The sequence below is a fragment of the Vicugna pacos genome, chromosome 3, assembly GCF_048564905.1.
Source record: "Vicugna pacos chromosome 3, VicPac4, whole genome shotgun sequence".
NCBI classification, from domain to species: Eukaryota; Metazoa; Chordata; class Mammalia; order Artiodactyla; family Camelidae; genus Vicugna; species Vicugna pacos.
Window position 1 is genome coordinate 2013359 of NC_132989.1, and position 21967 is coordinate 2035325.

Here is a 21967-nt window from a genome sequence, read left to right on the forward strand (position 1 = left end):
CCATTTTCAAGAAGCTTACCCTCATCAGGAATCACAGAAGCATTTCTTTTTGGGGGGTGGGAGGCCCTTGATCTTCTTTTCCCTTCAGCTTCTAATACCTCATGATAAATTTGGTAAAGAAAGCATTAGAGAACAAATTGTATCTCAGTTAGCTAAAGAATCGATAATTAGTGCTCCCAAAGACTACTGTGAATTACAGTTATTTTATCTCTTACGGCAAAATTGCCCTACAGCCAATCAGTTGTGCGGTAGAACTGCTTACGGCAAAGATGTTTACAGCAAAAATACTGGACACCCGCCAGCTCGTTTCCTGACTGTGCTCAGCTCTCCAGAGCCTTGAAGCCCACATCCCGCATCGATGAGACAAAGTCAATCCTGTTCCTTTTAAAGGCAGAAAAAGGGGACAGTGGAGAGAGGGGAGTGAGATGGGAAATGGCTGGTGCTGGTTTCCACAAGTCATCTTCTCTGAAGGCCCCCAAAATCAGCACACACACACGTTTTAGGAGAGAGGGAAAAATAAAAATCAGTCCTTCGGACATTTTCAAATACCACAGAAAGCCGCAGTGTATGCAGTCACTTGGGGTGGGGGCTCTGGTTTGGTTTGCAACTTGATGCAATGCCCTCTTGGAGGCAGCTGTGTTGGTTGGGGCACCAACCCTGGCGTGAGACCACACTTCACGGATGCACCTCTGATGCCCCACTGGCCTCACCTGTGAGGAGCTCCCTCTCCTCTCACTGCTGCCAGTTTAATTATTAGCTATGGGTTTGAATCAAACTTGAAAGACATGCAAATTGCAGTCAGTTTTCACATTTGCAACTGATTTCCATATCCACATAATATCTCCGGCTTTTGGCACCCATCTGGAAACTTGGAACAGCAGTGGGTTTGCCCAGGAGGTAATTTTCCCTGATTCATTTTGAAAGTGAAAAGCCACAGGGCTGGTCCTCCAGCCAGTCTGAAGGCAGGGGTGGTCCCGCTTCCCAGAAGGGCTGCTCTGTCTCATCCCTCAGCTTCCTCAGAGGGAAGCAGGCCCGCAGGGGCAGAGTGGGGAGGGTATCGATTCAAAGACAACGGGAGCTGCTCACCAACCCAGGAGAGCCATCCAGGGGCCACGTGCAGTGCCCAGGGGAGGAGACCCCGGCTGCAGGGGCAGGGAGCCATGAGCAGGACCCGCGTCCAGGCTGTGCTCTGCGGGCCGGGCTCCCGCTCACGAGGACTACCGTGTCCCGTATCATCCCATCACGAGTGGCTGCTCTCCTGGGCTGCGCTGGCGCGCACTGACTCTCCAGCACGTTCTCCCACCGGGTCTGAAGCAGCACATTTTCCTAGGGTCCCCTGCATTTCACTCTTGTCTCCTGTCACAAACTTTGCCCCTTTCTCTCGCCCAGAGGAAAGAAGTGTGAGCTAAGATAATGGGCAACTCACTTCCCCCATCTGTCCCTCCTGAAGGCTGGAGTATTAGGGAAAGGGGCGTGTTCCCTAGAATGGGTAAAGGGCAGGGTGCAGAGACCCAGCCGTATGTGGAGGGCCAAGGCCCCACAGGCGTCTTGAAGATGCACAGACAACCTGAGGCTGCTGCCCACGGGGTCTCCTCCTCCACGGTTTGGGGCGCCCCTGCCCACCAGTAGTGGCTACCCCATTCCCATGCCTAGCCCGTGGATCTGGTGCTGAGAGGCTAATGAGGCCGGCCCTTTTTTAGAGGCTTTTGGGGCAGATGCCCTGGAAGGGAGCAAGGGGCCGGGTGCAGCCATCCGGCTCCCACGCCGTGGAAGGTGAGGACAAGCAGAGAATGTGCAGACTTGGAATATCCCTTAGATGCAGCTGTTTGAACCTTGGGCTGCATTTTCCAGTGGAAGTGATGCTCTACAGGATGGTTTGTTTCCTAATGTGACGGTAGTGTTGAGATGCGCCTCTTGGGAATGAAGATTAGGAATGGAGATGATGGGGGTGGGTCAGAGGGCAAGCCTGGGGGCCCGTTCCCAAGTGCCCAGTAAGTGAGTCATCTTGAATCAAACACAAGTCTGCTCCTGTGTGCTGGCCTTGCTCTGAGTGCTCACAGAAGCTCCCCAGAGGGGAGCTCTGTTTACCCTTCTTACAGGCGAGGAGACAAACACTTAACACCCACGTAGGGTCAGCACTCAGGCCTCTAAGGGCTGCTGAGATCCTGACTGCCCGACGCGAGTGAGCCCACAGGAAAGAGGAGGGAGCGCACAGAAAGGACAGTGTGGGGAGAAGGGAGACTGTCTCAGGTTGTGGGGCACAGTCTGGGTGAGCCGGGGCTCCTCAGGGTGCAGATACCAGCCGCAGATCCAGACCCGCCCATTGATGCCCTATCTCGTAGAAAACGGGTTTCCTTTTGGAAGCAGCAGCTGCCTGCTAAGCTCACAGACGACCATGCTTACAACTGGCTTGTCCATGCAGGACGTTGCCTTGCCTGACACAGGAGGGTCACAGAGGGGACTGGAGCAATAGCTGGGCATGGGAGTGGGGTCGGGGGGTGAGGGGGGAAGGCCCGGGGGACTCTGTGTCCTGACCCCTCCAGCTTAACCCAAAATCAGGAGTTATCTGAACCTGAAGCCTCACTTGCTTTGTGCCCTGGTTGGAGCATGCAGGTCATGAGGAAAGACACCTTTTTTGAGCTGACTCTGACCTCTGGGTCCTGTGAAGTAATCGCTCTGCCCTCCTGGCGTCACACACTAGCCTGAAGCTGCTCACAGCACCACCCATGCCTGCTTGCTCAGCTCTCCCTTGTCACACTGCCCAGCACGAGGACATCCACATGGATGGGTGGGGTCTCCCTGTTGCTCAGCTCTCACAGTCCGCAGTCCTCAGTGTGGGTGGGGTCTCCCCGTCACCCAGCCCTTCACTCTCAGCTAGACCTCACAGCAGGGAGTCAGCTGGCCTGGCTGCAAACTGTACAAAAGAGCAAACGGGGATGTGATTTTCCTGGGGCTGCTGTGACAAAATACCACAAACTGGGTGGCTTGAAGCAACAGAATTTATGCTCTCACAAGTCTGGAGGCCAGAATCTTGAAGTCAAGGTGTCAGCAGGGCCCTGTTCCTTTCAGAGGCTCTAGGAGAAAATCTGTACTGCCTCTCCACCTTCTGGTGGCCTGAAGCCACATCTCTTCATTTCCACTGCATTTGTGTATCACCTCTTCCTCTTGTATGTCTGTCTCAAAATTCCATCTGCCTCTTTCTTATAAGGACACTTGTCAGTGAATTTAGCATCCACCAGATAATTCTACATGATCTGCTCGTCTCAAGGTTCTTAATCTAACTGCATATGTAGAGGCACTTTTTCTAAGTAGGTCACATTTACAGGTTCCTGGAGTTACGAGTTTGTACATATCTTTTGGGGAGCAACAGTTCAGCCTGTTACAGTCTGCCCTCTGTTTGTCCCCAACTCACATCCACGCCACGTACAAAATACACTCATCCCATCCCAACATCTCCACAAGTCTCAACCCATCCCATAACAGCTCTAAATCCAAAATCTCATCTAAATCTCATCAGCTCCAATCTCATGACTTGAATCATCTAAATCCCAGTATTGGAGAGACTCTTGGTATGATCCATCCTGGGGCAAAATTCCTCTCCATCTCTGACCTGTGAAACCAGAAAACAAATTTTCTGATTTCAAAACACAGTGGTAGGACAGACATACGATAATAGTGACGGACTGTTCCTACTCCAAAGGGAGTTGAGGAATGGAAGTTAGGAAGGGTCACAAGAGTTACTGCTTCCTGTCGGGCACGTGAGGAGCTGGGAAGTTGATACTCCATCCTAACAAGTTAAAGGCTGAAGAAACTGAAAATCAACAACTCTTCCTAGGTCCATCAAAGAAGTGAGGTCATAGGGCAAACTTCCTAACTCATTCTGTGAGGCCAGTTTTTCCTTAACACAAAACCAGACAAAGGCATTCAAAGAAAAGAAAACTACAGACCAATATTTCTCATGACCATAGATGCAAAAATTCTCAACAAAATATTAGCAAATCAACAGTACAGAAATTGATTATACACAATGACCAAGTTGGATTTATTCCATTTTTTGCAAGACTGGTTCAACATTCAAAATTCAATCAATATAATCCATCACATCAACAGACTAAAGAAGAAAAATCACATGATCATATCAATAGCCATAGAAAAAGGATACAACAAAATCCAATGCCCATTCATGATAAAAACTCCCAGCAAACTAGGAACAGAGGGGAACTTCCTCAATTTCATAAGGAACATCTACAAAAAAATTGACTGCAAATATCATATTTAATGGTGAGAAACTAGAAGCTTTGCTGCTATGATCAGGAAGAAGGCAAGGGTATTCCTTCTCACTATTCCTTTTGAACATTGTACCGAAAGTCCTTGCTAAAGCAATAAGACAAGAAAAGGAAATAAAATGTACACTGTATGGGAAGGGAAAAATAAAACTATTTTTTGCTTGCAGATGATATGATTGTCTATGAAGAAAATCTGAAAGAACTGACCTCCCCTTTGCAAAAAAACTGCCAGAATAGACAATTATAGCAAGGTTGCAGGATACAGTGTTAATATACAAAAGCCAATCACTTTCCTATGTACCATCAATGAACATATGGCACTTGAAATTAAAAACACAATGTCATTTATATTAGCACCCCTCCCCCAAATGAAGTATTTAGGTAGAAACCTAACAAAATACGTACAAGATCTACAGCAGAAAAACTACAAAATTGATGAAGGAAATCAAAGAGGAGCTAAATAGACATTTGGCATCCACAGATAGGAAGACTCAATATTGTCAAGATGCCAGTACTTCCCAACTTGATCTATAAACTCAATGCCATTCCAATCAAAGCCCCAGTAAGTCATTCTGTGGCTATCAACAAACTGATTCTAAAGTCTGTATAGAGACGCAAAAGACCAAGAATGGGTGACTCAGTATTGAAAAAGAACAGAGTCAAAGGACCGACATAACTTGACTGCAAGACTGCTATAATGCTGTAGTAATCAAGACAGTGTGGTGCTGGCGAAAGAGTAGACAAATGAGTAAAAGAGAACAGAAAGCCCAGAAACAGAGAGTCACACAAATGTAGTCATCAGATCTTTGACAAAAGGGCAAATGGCAATACAGTGGAGCAAATAAAGTCTTTTCAAAAAATGGTCCAAGAACAACTGGATATCCACATACCTCTCGCCAACAACAACAACAAAAATGAATCTTACATCTTTCAGAAAAATTAACTCAAAACTGATCATAAACCTAAATGGAAAAGATGCAACTATACCTGGAAGATAACACAGGAGAAAACCTAGACGACCTTGGGCGTAGTGTTGCCTTTTTAGATACAACAACAACGTCATGATACATGAAAGAAAGAACGGATAAGGTAGACGTCATTAAAATCTAAAATTTCTGCTCTGTGAAAGGCAATGTAAAGAGAATGAGAAGTCAAGCCACAGACTAGGAGAAAATATTTGCAAGAGACATACCTGATAAAGGACTGTTATCCAAAGCACTGAGTGAACTGTGGTATAGCTAGACAATGGAATGTCATTCAGCACTAAAAAGAAATGAGCTGTCAAGTCATGAAAAGACATGAAAGAGACATGAATGTGTATTACTAAGTGAAAGAAAACAATCTGAGAAGGCTATATACTATGATTCCAACTCTATGATGTTCTGGAAAGGGCAAGAATGTGGAGACAGAAAAAAAGACGAATGGTTTCCAGGGACTGGAGGGGAGAGAGGGATGCATAGGCAAAGCACGAGATTTTTAGGGCAGTGAATCTACTATAATAGTGGATACATCTGTCAAAACCCATAGAATATAGAGCATCGAGTGAACCAGTATGGAGATTCCTCGAAAGACTAAAAATAGACTTACCATATGACCCAGTAATCCTGCTCCTGGGCATATATCCAGAAGGAACCCTACTTCAAAAAGACACCTGCTCCCCAATGTTCATAGCAGCACTATTTACAATAGCAAGACATGGAAACAGCCTAAATGTTCTTTGACAGATGACTGGATAAAGAAGTTGTGGTATATTTATACAACGGAATACTATTCAGCTGTAAAAAATGACAACATAACGCCATTTGCAGCAACATGGATGTCCCCGGAGAATGTCATTCTAAGTGAAGTAAGCCAGAAAGAGAAAGAAAAATACCATATGAGATCGCTCATATGTGGAATCTAATAAAAAGAAAAGAAAAGAAAAAGACAAATGAACATAAATACAAAACAGAAACAGACTCATAGACATAGAATACAAACTTGTGGTTGCCATGGGGGAGGAGGGTGGGAAGGGAAAGACTGGGAGTTCGAAATGTGTAGATACTGACAGGTATATATAGAATAGATAAACAAGATTATACTGTACAGCACAGGGAAATATATACAAGATCTGTGGTAGCTCACAGTGAAAAAGAATGTGGCAATGAATATGTGTATGTTCATGTATGACTAAAAATTGTGCTCTACACTGGAAATTAACACAACATTGTAAACTGACTATAACTCAATAAAATAAAATTTAAAAAAAAAAGTGAACCCTAATGTAAGCTATGGACTTTGGGTGATAATGATGTGTCAATGTAGGCGTATCGATTATAACATACGTACGTACCCCTCTGTTGTGGGATTTTGATAGTGGCGAGACACTGTGGGGAGAGGGTGTAACTTCTCTGTACTTCACACTCAATTTTGCTGTGAACCTGAAACTGCTCTAAAAAAGAAAAGTTACTTTAAAAAAAAATAGGAAGGGAAGGAGAGAGGGAAGAAGGAAGGAAGGAAAGAAAGGAGTCTCTGGTCCAAGCAATACCAAAATCCAGCAGGGCAAATTCTGTTCAGTTTCAAGACCTGAGAACAATCCTCTGTGATTCAAGGCTTTGCCCTCTGGGCCCAAGACTCCACTCTTGGAGTCATTCTTTCTCTTGAAGGACAGAACATGTCAGCAACTCATTAACTATCAGCCTGTTTCCTGCCTGTAGGATTTCAGAAGTCCAATAGCCCTTTCTCACTCCGTCTCTTTCTGTCTAAACTGGCAGTGTTTCTGCTGATTAACATTCTCCCAAAAACTTGTGGGTCTCCTGTGTTTGTCACGGAGATCCACGCCGTCAGACAAGAAGGTCCTCCACAGATCTTTCCTGGGTACCCCATCTCTAGGCTGGCTTCTGCTGAGATGGTTGAGTGCGTCCATGAGACACACCCTCAATCTCTTCAGCCACACTGTTGGCTTTCACACCAGTGCACGCTTTGCTAACCACGAATCTCCCAATGGTAGCATCTTTTGCTATCCGAACAGGCTGAGAATTTCCCAAATCCTCAATTTCTCTCTTCCCTCTCAAATGTTACTTACACATGGCGAGGGAAACCAGGATACACCTTCAAAACTTTGCTTAGAAATCTCCTCTTGTTTGTTTACAAGTTCTGTGTAGAACACAGTCCGGCTGAGTTCTCTGCCACTTTACAAGTTTGCTCCAGTTTCCAATAACATGTTACTCATTTCCTTCTGGGCACTCGCTGGCAGAGGTTTGCACATCCATATTTCTACCAATAGTCTCTCCAAGGCAGTTTAGGCTGCTTCTATCATGTGTCTCAAAACTTTTCAAGCCACTACCTAATTCTAAAGCTACTTCCATATTTGCAAGCATCTATTGAATGGCACCCTGCCCCTGGGTAATAACATCTGTATTCGTTTCCTGGGGCCACCATAACAAAGGACCACAAACTGGGTGGCTTGAAACAACAGAAATTCACTCTCTTACAGGTTTGGAGGCCAGAATTCTGAAATCATGGTGTTGGCTGGGCTGCATCTTCATCTGGGCTCATCTGGGGCTCTTCCGAGCACATCCAGTTTGTTGGCAGAACTGAGCTCCCTGCAACCGTGAGACTGAGGTCCCCATTTCCTTCCTGGCTGTCAGCTGGGCTGCTCTGAGCCCTTCTGGGTCACCCCTGTTCCTTGCCCCATGGCTCCCTCCATCTTTACACTAGCAGCTGCCGGCCAAATCCTTTGCATGCTGTGAATCTAGGCCCCCCTTTCTGCAGCTAGCTGGAGAAAACTGCTTTTAAAGGGAGTCGTGTGATTAGGTCAGGCCCACCTGGATATCTCGCTGTCTTAAGGTCCACTGATCTGGGACCTTGATTCTGTTGGCAAAATCCCTTTGCAGCAGTACCTTATTTGCATTGGATTAAATAACTGGGAGAGACCGTGTGTACACCAGGGCAGGAATTTTGAGGGCATCTTGGGATCTGCCCTTCCCTGTTTCCTTCATCTCAGGAAAGCTGTGACCAGAGGGAGCCCTAGGCAGGCCCAGAGGTGATGCCGGAGCCCGTGTTAGGGTCTGGCTGCATCAGCTATAATCTCCTGTGGCCGGGCTCCTCCACCCTTCCAGTGAGGCCCACCAGGGGTCAAGGGAGTACCATTTGTACCCAAAGGGCATGCCTGGCACACAGTTGGCACCAAACCCCGTTTAGAGTCGTGATTGCATAAGGTCCAGTCGGATGGCATAGGGGAGGACCCCTGAGGGGTGTGCGGCTGGGAGAAGTTACTTTTTATTGCCCTAAACTTTGAAGCCCCCGGCTTGGGGGTGTCTCTGTGCAGGGAGGTATCTCGTGGAGTGATGGGAACAAAGAAGCAAAAAGCAGAAGGCCTGGGACAGGGTCCTGGGGAGAGGAAGGCGTGGGAGTTCCTAGGGCCCCTTCCTGTAAGGAGGGCCCCATTCCCGGGCCAGGTAAGGTCCCCCAGGAAGATGTCAACTGTCCCTGTGGAAGGACTCCACGCTTGGTGCCCACCTCTGACCAGTCTCTTTCAGAACGAGGGCCAGGCACTCTGTGCATTTGTACGGCTGAATTCGCCGTATGTGCTGGGCATGACTCTCACCAAAAGCGGGTGTTTATCTCCAGATGCCATCCCAGCGAGCACGTAGCCTGAATAAATAAATAAATTACACTGCCATTGCAGAGGAAAGCATGCCTGTGAGTATTGGCTTTCGTGATTTTCAAGGGAGAAAGTTCCAAAACAAAAATCTGCTTAGATTTGGGAATGATACCTCCTCCAAAGCTTAATTCTTTCCTTATGTTCAGAGTCTGATAAAAATGAGATACAGATTGAGGCTCGTTTTAATGCGGCCCTGCTATCGGGATGGTGCTGAAACGATCAAGATACATTTTGTGCAGGAAGACGTATTCTGCTCATTCATTTGTTGAGCACGCTGGCTTCTGAGTGTGGAGATGCCTGGGCCCCACCCTCAGGACCCCACCCTCCAGCCCCCCGGGAAGGTGTGAGAGTAAGTTGCTCGCCTCAGCGAGGCAGAAGGGGCTGGGCGGCAGGGGCCAGGCAGTAGTCAGAGGGCAGGGGACTGGCTCCTGGATGGGCCCAGTCCAGAGCTCAGGTGGCATCTCCCGGCAGCTAAAATCTGAAGAGTACGGAAGGCGGGAAGAGGGTGCACTCTGAGCAGTCTCTCTTTATGAGAGAGGTCTTCAGTAAGCACCAGGGCCAGGGGAGCGGAAGACCCGCACCCTCCAGACACCAGGCCTAGGCAGGGAGACACGGCGAAGCCCCAGGGGGGGGCGGTTCTGGGAACCATAAGTGAGGTGATACAGCAGTACCGGCACACGCGGTGTCGCCTCCCAGGCAAGCACGGCTGCGCGCAGGCTGCCCACAGCTCGGGCAACCTTCAGCTGACCTTGGGGGGCTGCCAGCCCCTTGCTGAGGCTCCCACCTTCCAAGCAGACCCGTGGCCTCTTCACTCCCTAACCTCCTGCCCCTCAGCCCTCGGTCCCCAGGATTTGCACAGGAGACTGACCAGGAGCCCTGTCCAGGGCTGACCTCTTTCCCTGCCAAGTCCAGGGCTAGGTTTGGTCAGGGGGCACATGCCTGGGGCTATCCAAGGGCACAGTGGGAGCAGCCTTGTGAGATAGAAGACGGAGGGCTGGTCTGGCTTCAGAACAGAGGATCCAGTCGGAGAGAATGTTCGGACCAGTAGCTCATCAGGCTCCCTTGGTGCTGTTGTGGGCTAGGAGCCTGGCCCAGGGTGTCCCGTGCCGGGACTAGGAGTTCTGCCTCCTGATGGGTGAGTCCACCCATGTCCTGTTCTGTTGTCGGGAAGTACTCCCATACCCTCCGCAAGATGCTATGCAGCCCTAGGCAGGGATGGTTCTGAGGCTGTCAGCTCCAAACTCTCTCCACCCACAGGACATTAGTTGCAGCGCCTGAATTAGGCGATGTGAGTATTCTCAGACAGGGTAGTTAAAGGAATGGTGTTCCTTTGGGTGACGTGCCAAAGCCACTTCGCAGCCACTACTCTCAGCTGCACATTGGCATCTTCTAGGGAGATGGAAACCTGTGTCTGGGGCAAACTCAGCAGGACTTGAGTTTGGTCTCCATGTGTGTGATCAACTTTGCTCCTTGCCCACTCCAGATCCAGCATATGGTGCACATGCTCTGTGTGGGCTCTAGCTTCCCATCCAAGTATGTGGCCTTGTCATGCAATGTTGAAGTCTTCCTTTTGGTGACAGCCAGGTTGTACTGGAACTAGGAGTCATCTTTCTCTTTTTCATTCTCTGTGCACTCCCTATGCAACAGTTAATTAGCACCACCTCAGGACTGAGCACAACAGTGAATCCTTGTACTGCATCATGCCATCTGAGTGGCCCACCAGTGTAAGCCATGGGTCACAGCAACCAGTAACTATGGAAGGCCAGCAATCTGTGTCCTACCCACTGGACACTAAATAGAGTTGCTTTCACCAGGTTTTTGAGACACTATATGAACTTCTTACTCTTCTCCTGGTCTTCTGCCTCAGCCACAGGTCCTGGACATTTCACACCCCAGGGAGGAGCTTCCCAGGATGTGGGACTTTAGCATGAACACGAGGAAGGTGCTTCCAAATCCTGGGACCTGAGGGACCTTAGTGAATGTAGGGTCCACGTGGTCCCCCCTGCTGGAGAGGCACAGCGGTAAAGAAACTCATCAGCCAAAGTGGCTTCACAGTGTTCAAACCTCCCACCTGTGTTGCTCAAATAAGCAAGGCACACGGATCCTTGGTGGGGGCATCCTATACTAGTCTCCTGTGCTCTCCCAGCTCCGCTCCAGCAGCTTCCTCCCTCCGTGGGAGAGGGACCACCTGCTCATCAGAGGGCTCCAAGGGCTGGCTGGGAAGGGCATGGGATGCATGCTGCGGGGCTCCCTTTGGCTCATTGGCTGCTAGCTTTGAGGGGCCCACGTGACAGGGGCCCTGTTCCTGATGCACCGCTCACAGAAACTTGGGGTGAGCTCTGGCCTCTGGAAGGGCTGAGGAAGCTGGCTCAGACATGGAATTTCTCCTGGAAGGACAGGAACTGTGGTGCCCCAAGTTCTCTGCGGGCCAGCAGGAGTCCATGTTCCCCAGGATTGCCCCACCCTCCTGCCGCCCAGGGTAGGGTGCCACTCCTAGCTGGCCAGGCTTTGGCACCTGGGAGGCGGGGAGGTGCAATGAGACAGCTACACCAGCTCACCCAGGCCCAGGCTCCAGACGGGGATGGTGGCTTCCGCAGGCGGGCCCATACCCAGCTTCCCACCCCAAGGGGCAGAATTACCCTCACAGCCTCATCTCTCAGCCCACATCCTCCCTGAGTGCAGTCAGTTCCTCCCCAGTTGCTGTTGGTCCCATTCCCCACTGCAGTGTATGCAGTGTCTTGTCACAGCCACAAGAAGGCTTTGGGCCAGCTTTCCGCTGAGGAAAGGGAGGCTGCTGTCCATCCTCCCTTCCTGAGCCTGGCTCATCTTCTCCTGTAGTGACGGATGACACTGCACAGGGCTGAGGGAGAGGCAGCTGAGGAGGATTTAGGATGAAGTGAGGCCCCTGGTTTAATCCCCACCCCCTGACTGAGGGAACGGAAGTTGAGGCCAGAGGGAGAGTGTTCCATCCCCTAGGCTGCCCGGGGCCCCGCTGTAGTGAGAGCCAAAAACATACAGTCTTACCCTGAGATGGAGCACAGGGCAGACAATTTCTGAGTCCACCCTCTGGGAAGAACTATCCTGCCCAAGAGATCAGTCATTTCTCCCCAACTCCAGTCCTGTGTTTTTAGGTCTTTGCTGAAGGAGAACAAATAAGTTTCAAAAAGTTTAAGGAAATCAAGATTTTAAAGTAGAAAAATTCACAAGTAAAGAATCTGCAAATAATGAGGATCCACTATAATTAATGAAAATGCCAACCAATTAATTAATGGTTTGTGTTTACTTTCTCTAAAAAAGGATTGTGCTGGCTTAAAATAAAAATATTGTATATGCCAAAAAAGAAAAAACTATCAGCCAATATCGTTGATGAGCACATATGCAAAAATCCTCAACAAAATATTAGCAAACAGAATCCAACCACACATAAAAAAGATCAAACACCATGATCAAGTTGGGTTCATCCCAGGGACACAAGGATGGTTCAACATATGCAAAGCAATCAAGGTAATATCACACACCAAGAGAAAGGACTAAAATTACATGATCATCTCAGTAGATGCAGAAAAAGCATTTGATAAAATTCAACATCCAATTATGATAAAAGCTCTAACCCAAGAGGGTACAGAAATTAAAGATGACTTAAAGAAATGGAAAGATATCCCATGTTCTTGGATTGGAAGAATTAATATTGTTAAAATGGCCATACTACCTAAAGCAATCTACAAATATAATGGGATCCCTATCAAATTACCCAGGACGTTTTTCACAGAACTGGAACAAATAATCCTAAAATTTGTACGGAATCACAAAAGACCCAGAATTGCCAAAGCAATACTGAAGAAAAAGAACAAAGCTGGAGGAATAACCCTCCTAGACTTCAGATGATACTATAAAGCTACATAATCAAAACAGCATGCTGTTGGTACAAAAACAGACATGTGGATCAATGGAACTGGATTGAGAGCCCAGCAATAAATCCACAAACTTTTGGTCGATTAATCTTTGATGAAGGAGGCAAGAACATACAATGGAGTAAAGCCAGTCTCTTCAGCAAATAGTGTTGGGAAAACTGGACAGCAGCATGTAAATCAATGAAGTTAGAACAGTCCCTCACACCATACACAAAAATAAACTCAAAAATGGCTTAAAGACTTAAACATAAGACAAGACACTATAAACCTCTTAGAAGGAAACATAGGCAAAACATTATCTGATATAAATCTCAGCAATGTTCTCCTAGGGCAGTCTACCCAGGCAGTAGATAAAAGAGCAAAAATAAATAAATGGAACCTAATTAAACTTATAAGCTTTTGCACAGCAAAGGAAACCATAAGCAAAACAAAAAGACAATCTATGGAATGGGAGAAAATATTTGCAAAAGATGAGACTGACAAGGGCTTAATTTCCAGAATGTATAAACAGATCATACAACTTAATAATGAAAAACAGACAACCCAATCCGAAAATGGACAGAAGACCTAAACAAATTGTTCTCCAATGAAGCATACACATGGCCAATAGGCACATGAAAAAATGTTCAATATCGCTAATTATCAGAGAAATGCAAATCAAAACTGCAATGAGGTATCACCTCACACCAGTCAGAATGGCCATCATTCAAAAGTCCACAAACGATAATTGCTGGAGAGGCTGTGGAGAAAAGGGAACCCTCCTTCACTGCTGGTGGGAATGCAGTTTGGTGCAGCCACTGTGGAAAACAGTATGGAGATTCCTCAAAAGACTAGGAATAGACTTACCACATGATCCAGCAATCCCACTCCTGGGCATATATCCAGAGGGAACCTTAATGCAAAGAGATACATGCAGCCAATGTTCATAGCAGCACTATTTACAATAGCCAAGACATGGAAACAACCTAACTGCCCATCAACAGATGACTGGATAAAGAAGAAGTGGTATATTTATACAATGGAATACTACTCAGCCATAAAAAAGAATAAAATAATGCCATTTGCAGCAACATGGATGGATCTGGAGACTGTCATTCTAAGTGAAATAAGCCAGAAAGAGAAAGAAAAATACCATATGATATCACTTACATGTGGAATCTAAAAAAAAGACAAACTTATTTGCAAAACAGAAACAGACTCTCAGACATAAAGAACAAACTTGTGGTTACCAGAGGGGGAGGAGGGCGGGAGGGGATAAACTGGGAGGCTGAGATTTGCAGATACTGATATATATAGAATAGATAAACAAAAAGTTCGTACTGTAGAGCACAGGCAACTGTATTTGATCTCTTATAGTAACTTATGGTGAAAAAGAATATGAAAATGAATATATGTACGTTCATGTATGACTGAAGTATCGTGCTGTACACCAGAAATTGACACAGAATTGTAAACTGACTATACTTCAATAAAATACATATGCACACAGAGAAAAAAATACATGGATATGGAATGCTTAAAACTAGAAAAAATGCTTAGGGAACTCTAACCATTTTGTGGAGGAGGGAACAAACTAGGAAACTGGGTGGAGTCACCTCGGGAAGCTGGGCCAATGCCCAATGGCCCTGTAAATGTGTGCTTGTGTCATATTTCCAGATGAATGTGGGCAGGCTGAGTTCACAGGAGAAACCAGTTTTTTTCCGTGCACCACCTTCCACGTGGAGCTGTTTGGGGCCCTTCTTTGAGGCAGAGGCAGGGCAGGTGCTAACTGCAGCTTGCAATTCTAGACCCTTCTGGTGTTTCCATGACCCACAACCAGTGAAACTAAATGTCTGCATAGATTAGGGATGGCTCCAGATTCCTTGCAAGTGTTGGGTGCTTCTTGCTGACTTTTATTATTTACAATTAAAAATGCAAGCAGCTGTGTTGAGCTTTGCAAGCCAAGTTTTCCTTCACTGGAGCTTCTGGATCAATTTAATTTAAAGGTGTCTTGATATTGCAAAGCAGGCTTAAAAACAAAATATTTCATTTGCTGCACAACCGACCAAATAAATGGTAGCTGATACTGACCATAAAACAGCCTCCTCCTTGATTACCTTCGTAAAAGTCACAGTTTAAACATGTAGTAGTGTCCTCTGTAAAAAATTGCAGAACCTAAAAGTTGAGAGTTTTTTTTTTTAAATTTTTAATTGAAGCATAGCCAATTTACAATATCATTAGTTTCTGGTGTACAGCACAGTGATTCAATTTTGCTTATATTATTTTTCATGTTCTTTTTCATTATAGGTTATTATAAGATATTAAATATAGTTCCATCTGCTAAACAGGATGCTAAACTTGTTGTTTATTTTATATAGAGAGAGTTATGTTTTAGTTGGAGAACTTAAAGCTTGGGATGGCAGAGGCTGCTCCAAAGAGGGAGGGGAGGAGCCAGGATACGTAAGTGCCATCGCAACAAAGACCAGGTAGTCAGAACATCAAAAGATTACTGTTAATTAAAGAAAACCAGATAGCTCAAGTTAAGTAATTTAGTACATTTCTAGGTACAGGGAGATCCAAGATCTGGGCTCACCGAAACCATTCCTTTGATAAGCACCTTAGCCGTCTAGGGCCAGCATCCTGTGCTATCCAGCCTGCATCTTTTCAGGGGGCATCACTGCAGGTGGCTGCCATGGCTGAGGACTTGTCAGAGGGCAGCCTGCTCGTCTCCATCCTGAGCTCCCCCCAGCTCACCGCCGGAGGTGGGGAGCGGGGAGCGGCAGGGCGGCCACAGGGGCTGAAGACTTGGTGGCTGCATGTATAGTTTACTCATATGGCAGGCAGTACTATTCATCCACTGTAGCAAATGTATCATTAGACTGATTTGAAATCAAGCTTGAAAGCCGTGATCTCTCTGGGATTCTTCTTCAGTCGTAATTTTTATCTTATTTATGAGTTGACCATTGAACACCAATTCCTATAATAATAGCTGGTCCTGGAGAACCATTTGCAGTGGTCACTATGCAGACACATGTTCACCAGGTGCCCAACGGGGTGGGAGCCTGTGTGCCTCCCCTCTGGAACTTTCCTTTTTAGTACGCCCTGGGGTGATATTCTCAAACCTATGTTAGTAGATATTCTTTGTGAAGGGAAGGAAGAGGAGAAATTAACGTTGGAAAACTTGTTTTGTTCTCTAGTTATTTTTTAATCTACAGAAGGCAAAGGAGGTTGTTTGCAGGCAAAACTCTGATTGCAGACACAGGGTTTGGGGGTCTCAAAGCCCACACTGCAAGAGCCATCAGGGGAACTGTGGCCACGCTCGCCCTGCGGAGCAATGCCCGCCCTGGGCTGCTGGCCAGCTTCATGCCTTTCTATGAAGTCAGGTGCATTTGTAATGTTGTGCAGCATTTCTATATGTTCATTCAGGAATTCGTCCCACAAACTTCCTTCCCATGGAACTGGGCCCAGGAGGAGGAGGTCGTGTCTCAGTCACCTTTGGTGGCCACTCCGTGGAAGCGTGGCTGGGCTCCTGAAGCATGCGCCAACCCACTAAAACCAATGTGGGAAAGTTGCTCTCGGACTTCGTCCCCCACCAACTCAGATGTAATTATGCAGTTATTTATACATATGTGAGTGTGTGTGCACACACATAGGCAGACAGACATACAGGTGCAGACAGACTGAAGCACATGCAAGGCACATGGAGACACACACACGTGGAGACCTGCAGTCCCACGCAGAAACATGCAGACACGTGGAAACACACGGACACGTGGAAACATGAAGACACATGGAAACACGCAGGCACATGCAGACAGGCACACATACACAGGATACACTCAATGCACCTTGTGCCAAAAGGTTTTAGAACAGCTTCTAAAGGCTGCATAAAGTATTTCAGAAAATAGATTAGTTACAAGAAGGAAAATCTGGGAAAAGGACAGTGATGTCAGTGGAAGTAGGGATAAAAGCTAACAGAAGGCATAATGATGATAATGCAGTGACAGCTCTGACGTCACTCAGCATGTGCCGAGGCTGAGGGGTATATGATCATCCTGCATTGCACAGGTGAGAGGTTGCATGCCCGGTTGCCTGTTCTGGGATCTTTGCATGGCATCACCATGTGAGGCACAGAACCCTGCATCAGGTACCTCCCCCCATCAGGAACCCCTTGGAGCTGCATCCATGACCAGCACCAGGCGATGCCTGGCACACGTCAGTGCCTCTGAGTGACAGAACAGGCTTCCCTCCTGAGGCCTCTGTGGCTGTGCTCTGCTCCCACAGCCCGTGTCTGGTGTCTGTCATACCCCAGATGAATGCTATGGCTTTGGCATTTATAAGGGCCATAGCTGAATCATTGTGGGCTGTTCTCTTGGGGCCAGATACAGTTTGGAAATCAGAGAGGGTACTTTGAGGAGGGTTCGGGAAGCTCATGTCTGGACGCCCCCTGTGTCACCATCTCTGCCCTTTGTTTGTTCAGAGCAAGGACTGGCAGCCAAGAGACCTGTCCCAGCTGTGGCCATGGGGTCCCAGACACTTCCTTCCCTCTCCGGGCCTTTCCAGCTTGGCTCTCAAGTCAGTAAGGGCCACTGCGTCTTGGGTCATTTAAGTGAGCTTGTTTTTTTCTGGTCAGGCAGCCTCTGCATTCACATGGTAGGGACAGAAACCACAGCTGGGACCTCAGAGCAGAACAGGTGCAAATTCTCAACTGATTAAATGCCATCTGGCAGCCTGGAAGAGCTAGAGGGGACGAGAAGCAAAAACTCAGGTAAAACAGGATCCTTATGGGACAGATGCGTGATCAGGATCCTGCCAGCCTTTGTAGGACTCATATTGTCTGAGGGTCTCCTGTTTGTTTAAATCCTTGCCTGTCCCCACCCAGCAACTGGGGTGTAAAAGCCATAAAATCTAGGACTTTCTCCAAAATTATTGATGATTGAGCTGGAGGCTCCATCTCAGGTGCATGTTAAGGGCCTCATTTGGCAGCCTGAGTGAGGTGGAACCGCCCAAATAAGATGGAGCAGCAAAAGTGAGAGGGAGCAGCTTGGGTGAGGTGGAGCAGCCTGGGTGAGGTGGAGCAGCCTGGATGAAATGAAGCAGCCCAGATAAGGTGGAGCAGCTCAGATGAGGTGGAGCAGCCTAGATAAGGTGGAGCAGCTCAGATGAGGTGGAGCAGCCTAGATAAGGTGGAGCAGCTCAGATGAGGTGGAGCAGCCCAGGTGAGGTGGAGCAGGTAATGTACACATCATTCTCTGAGAAACAGCACGCTGGAGTTGGGTCACAGCTATGGCCTCCCAAGGGACAATTTGAAGGCTGTTCAGCTGTCACACTTGGTTGTTTCTGTCCAAGCCCCATCAACCACGAGTTTCCTTTAATGAGAACAGTGCAGATTGTATAAATCTTTCCCAGCCTCCCCAGTGGCTCTGCTGATTTTAATCTAGCTGATTATGGTCTCTGTTACAACTACATACTCAACTGTGCTGTTATAGAGTAGAAGCAGCCAGCGACAATTCACAAATAAAGGGGTGTGGCTGTTCCCCCTGCCCTTTTCAGTTTTATTATGTAGAATTATTACAGTTCGACTGCACACACATTATATCGCATGTAAATATATATATACAGTATACTGCACATTTTTTTAGTTTTCATATATGTACTAATTATTGTTTCTAAGAACAGATTAGAGCTTTAGCTTTTCAAACTTACATAGCTACCAAAGGAATAAAGCCAACTACAAAATAAGAATCAACAGAACATGGTAATCCAACCATAAAAGACAGTCAAATGTGCTTACACGTATTCAAGAAATGAAAATAATAATTTGTTCATTTTGTCCTTATTATTACTGTCATTAATTTTTAGATTCCTCATATAAATGATGTCATATGGCATTTTTCTTTCTCTTTCCGGCCCACTTCACTTAGAATGACAAACTTCAGGTCCATCCACATTGCTGCAAATGGCGTTATATTATTCTTTTTTATGACTGAGTAGTATTCCATTTTCTTTATCCAGTCACCTGTTGATGGATATTTAGGTTGTTTCCATGTCTTGGCTATTGTAAATAGTGCTGCTATGAACATTGGGGCGCAGGTGTCTTTTTGAATTTTACTTTTCTCTGGATATATGCCCAGGAGTGGAATTGCTGGATGGAATGTGGCTGTTTCAATATGACTTCATTTATAAAGCAGGGGGCAGCCAGCCTTGGCCTGTGGGCCACGGTTTACCAGCCCCTGTCCTGGATCATCTCATCAGTTTGCACATGTGCTCTAAGACCACCTTAAAACAGACAAACGCTCTCCCCACATCTCCAGTGTCCTCTCCACTTACTGCTCTTCCAAGAGACTCTAAACTCTCCCCTGTGATTGGCCCCCAACCACCACCCAGGAATCTCTCCCTCCAGACAAACTCTTGTCCCTGCCACTCGCTGACACCTGAGATCTACCTGTGCGATTCTTGGAGGCTTCCACCTGCATATCATTCTACCTGTGATGTCCTGGGAGGGGCCCGAACAACAGGATGAAGGGCAGACTCACCCCTGCACAGAGGCCCACGGGAAGTGGGAGCTCTGTGCACACTCACAGTCAGGTTCTTTGCAGTGAGAAAAGGGAGACCTGGGGTCTCCTGACCAGGGCGGACTCTGGGTGCTGACTAAGGGGTGCTCTGATTCACATGCCATGCAACCCTGGATGCCTACAGAGTGTTGACAAACTGCTGGGATGTGACAGGGCTGGCAGTGGGTGGCAGAGGGCCTTGGCTCAGGAGGACATGTTGGAGCTTCTCTGGTCAGAGGTGGCAGAGAAGGCCAGGCCCCTGGTCCAGGAAGCTGCCCTGAATTCCAGTTGCTCTCGGCAGAATCCAGCCCAGGTCCCTAGATGCTAGAGGGGCACTTGGTAGGCTCCGTCGGGCAGAGTAGCAGAGGTGGAATGTTGGAGGCTGGAGGCTGGGCTGCAGACAGGAGAAGAGAGGGCAGGGACCAGCTCCTGGCCTGTCACGTGGCCTCCTCTGACCCACGTGATGGACCCAAAAACATAATTTAGAAAATCCTCATGGCGTCACCAAACTGGACTGGCCTGCTGCTTCCAGAAAGGGTGGATTTGCCCTCTTTTTCCCTGAGGGTAATCCAGGACCACTGGGGCCACCAGAGATGACTCACAGGTGGACTCAAGGCTCACAGACAGTCAGTCCTGGCCTTGGGTTTCTGGGTGTTTTGGGCCCGAGGAGATACGCTGTCTCCAGGGCAGAAAGGCCTGGGCTCTGCAGTCAGGATTTTCCTTGTGCTCGGGTAACCCCTGAGCTGGCTGGGACTGACATACCCATCGCCTCCTTTAACCTGCCCTCTGCAAGTCCCTGTTTTCAAGCCTAGGGACTCCGTCACCTAGGAGTCAAATGGCTGAATCATACGGTAATTCTATACTTCACTTTTTGAGAAACCATCCTTCTGTTTCCCATAGTGGATGCACCGCTTCACATTTTCACCAGCAGTGCACACCGATTCCCATTTCTGAACATCCTCACTGACACTTGTTATTTTCTGCTTCTTTTCTGCATCTCAGGAGGTACAAAGTAGTATTTTGTTGTGCTCTTCACTTACACATCCTTAATGACTGATAATGATGGACATTCTTTCATATGCTTGCTGGTCATTTGTGTATCTTCTTTAAAATATCCATTGAAGTCCTTTGCCCATTTTTCAGCCGGGTTGTTTTCCCTTTTGCTGGTGAGTTGAAAGAATTCCTTATATATTCTGTATGCTAGACTCTTTTCAGATGTAGGATTTGCAAATTTTTCCCATTCTGGACATCATTATCTTTTCACCTTATTAATGTCCTCTGATGCACATTTTTAATTTTGATGAAGTCTGTTTTCCTTTTATTGCTTGTGCTTTTGGTGTCATATCTGAGAAGCCATTGTCAAATCCCAGATCATGAAGATTCGCCCTTGTGTTTTCTTCTATGAGTTTTATAGTTTTACATCTACAGTCCATTTTGGTTAACTGGCAGAGGTTGACTTGAGATAGGGATCCAGCTCCATGTTTCTGTGTGGCTCTCCAGTTGTCCCAGCACCATTTGTTGTTGAGACTCTTCTTTCTCCCAAATGGTTTTTGCACTCCTGGTGAAATCCATTGGCCATCAATGCTTGGTGAGTCCTTGAACTCCCGGTTCCATCCCATTGGTCCTATGTCTGTCCCTATGCCAGAGACTGCCCTGTGTTTGAACTACCACTGTTCCCTCAGCCTCACCAGGACTCTCATTCTTCCCATCTGCAAGACGCTTCACTCTAAGTCCACTCCAGCTGCAGCTGGCAGGTATCCATGACGGCCCTTCACCACCACAGTGTTACCTGTGTCCATCCTGGGTGATGCCCCACTAGTGGGGGGAGCACCGGTTCCTTGTCATCCTCCTGCCCTCCTCCCATCTCCATGCTGCTGGTCCTTTCCTGAGTGTGGCCAAGCTCGGGTCCTTTTTCCATGCTCATGACCCAGAGCGCAGGCCCAGCATCCCTCATTTGTGAGCCACCTTGGGCAGGAGTGTGTCCCCATCAAAGCCCTGGGGCTGTGGGGCGGCCCCAGCTCTAGGAATGCAGCACTTACGGGTGGGCCTGTGTATGTCTGTGTGAAGACCCAGTTCTGAAACCCACCTCCACGGGCTCAGCTCCCAACTCGACCACTTCCTTGGTCTGACCCTGAGCTGGCCGCCCACGCTTGTGGTGTAGGGTGACCTAGGCTGAGGCTGAGCCCATCTTTCCTGCCCCAACCTGGGCCCAAGCCCCCAGAGCCCCTGGGAAGATTGCAGCCAGGGTGAGTCACTGCTGATTAAGGTGGGAAGGCGTTTTCTGGGTGGGGTTATATGTCTGGAACAGTCCTGCCCGCAAGAGGCATATGAAGACAGATGATCACTGCTAAGGCCATGGGGGATCACATGAGGGGCTTGGCATTGCAAAGAGGAACTTGTGTGATCTGGACCCTGACTGCCAGCTGACCACATAGAGGGGACAGGGAGGGTATAGTGGGAGCTGAAGCTCAAAGTCCAGAGAAGGAAAGAGGATGGCTTGTGTGGGTGAAGGTGGGCACAGCTGGTGTGGCCAGAGCCCATTTGAACCTGGATTCTTATGAGTTCTTGTGAGTGTCATCACATGTGTGCAAG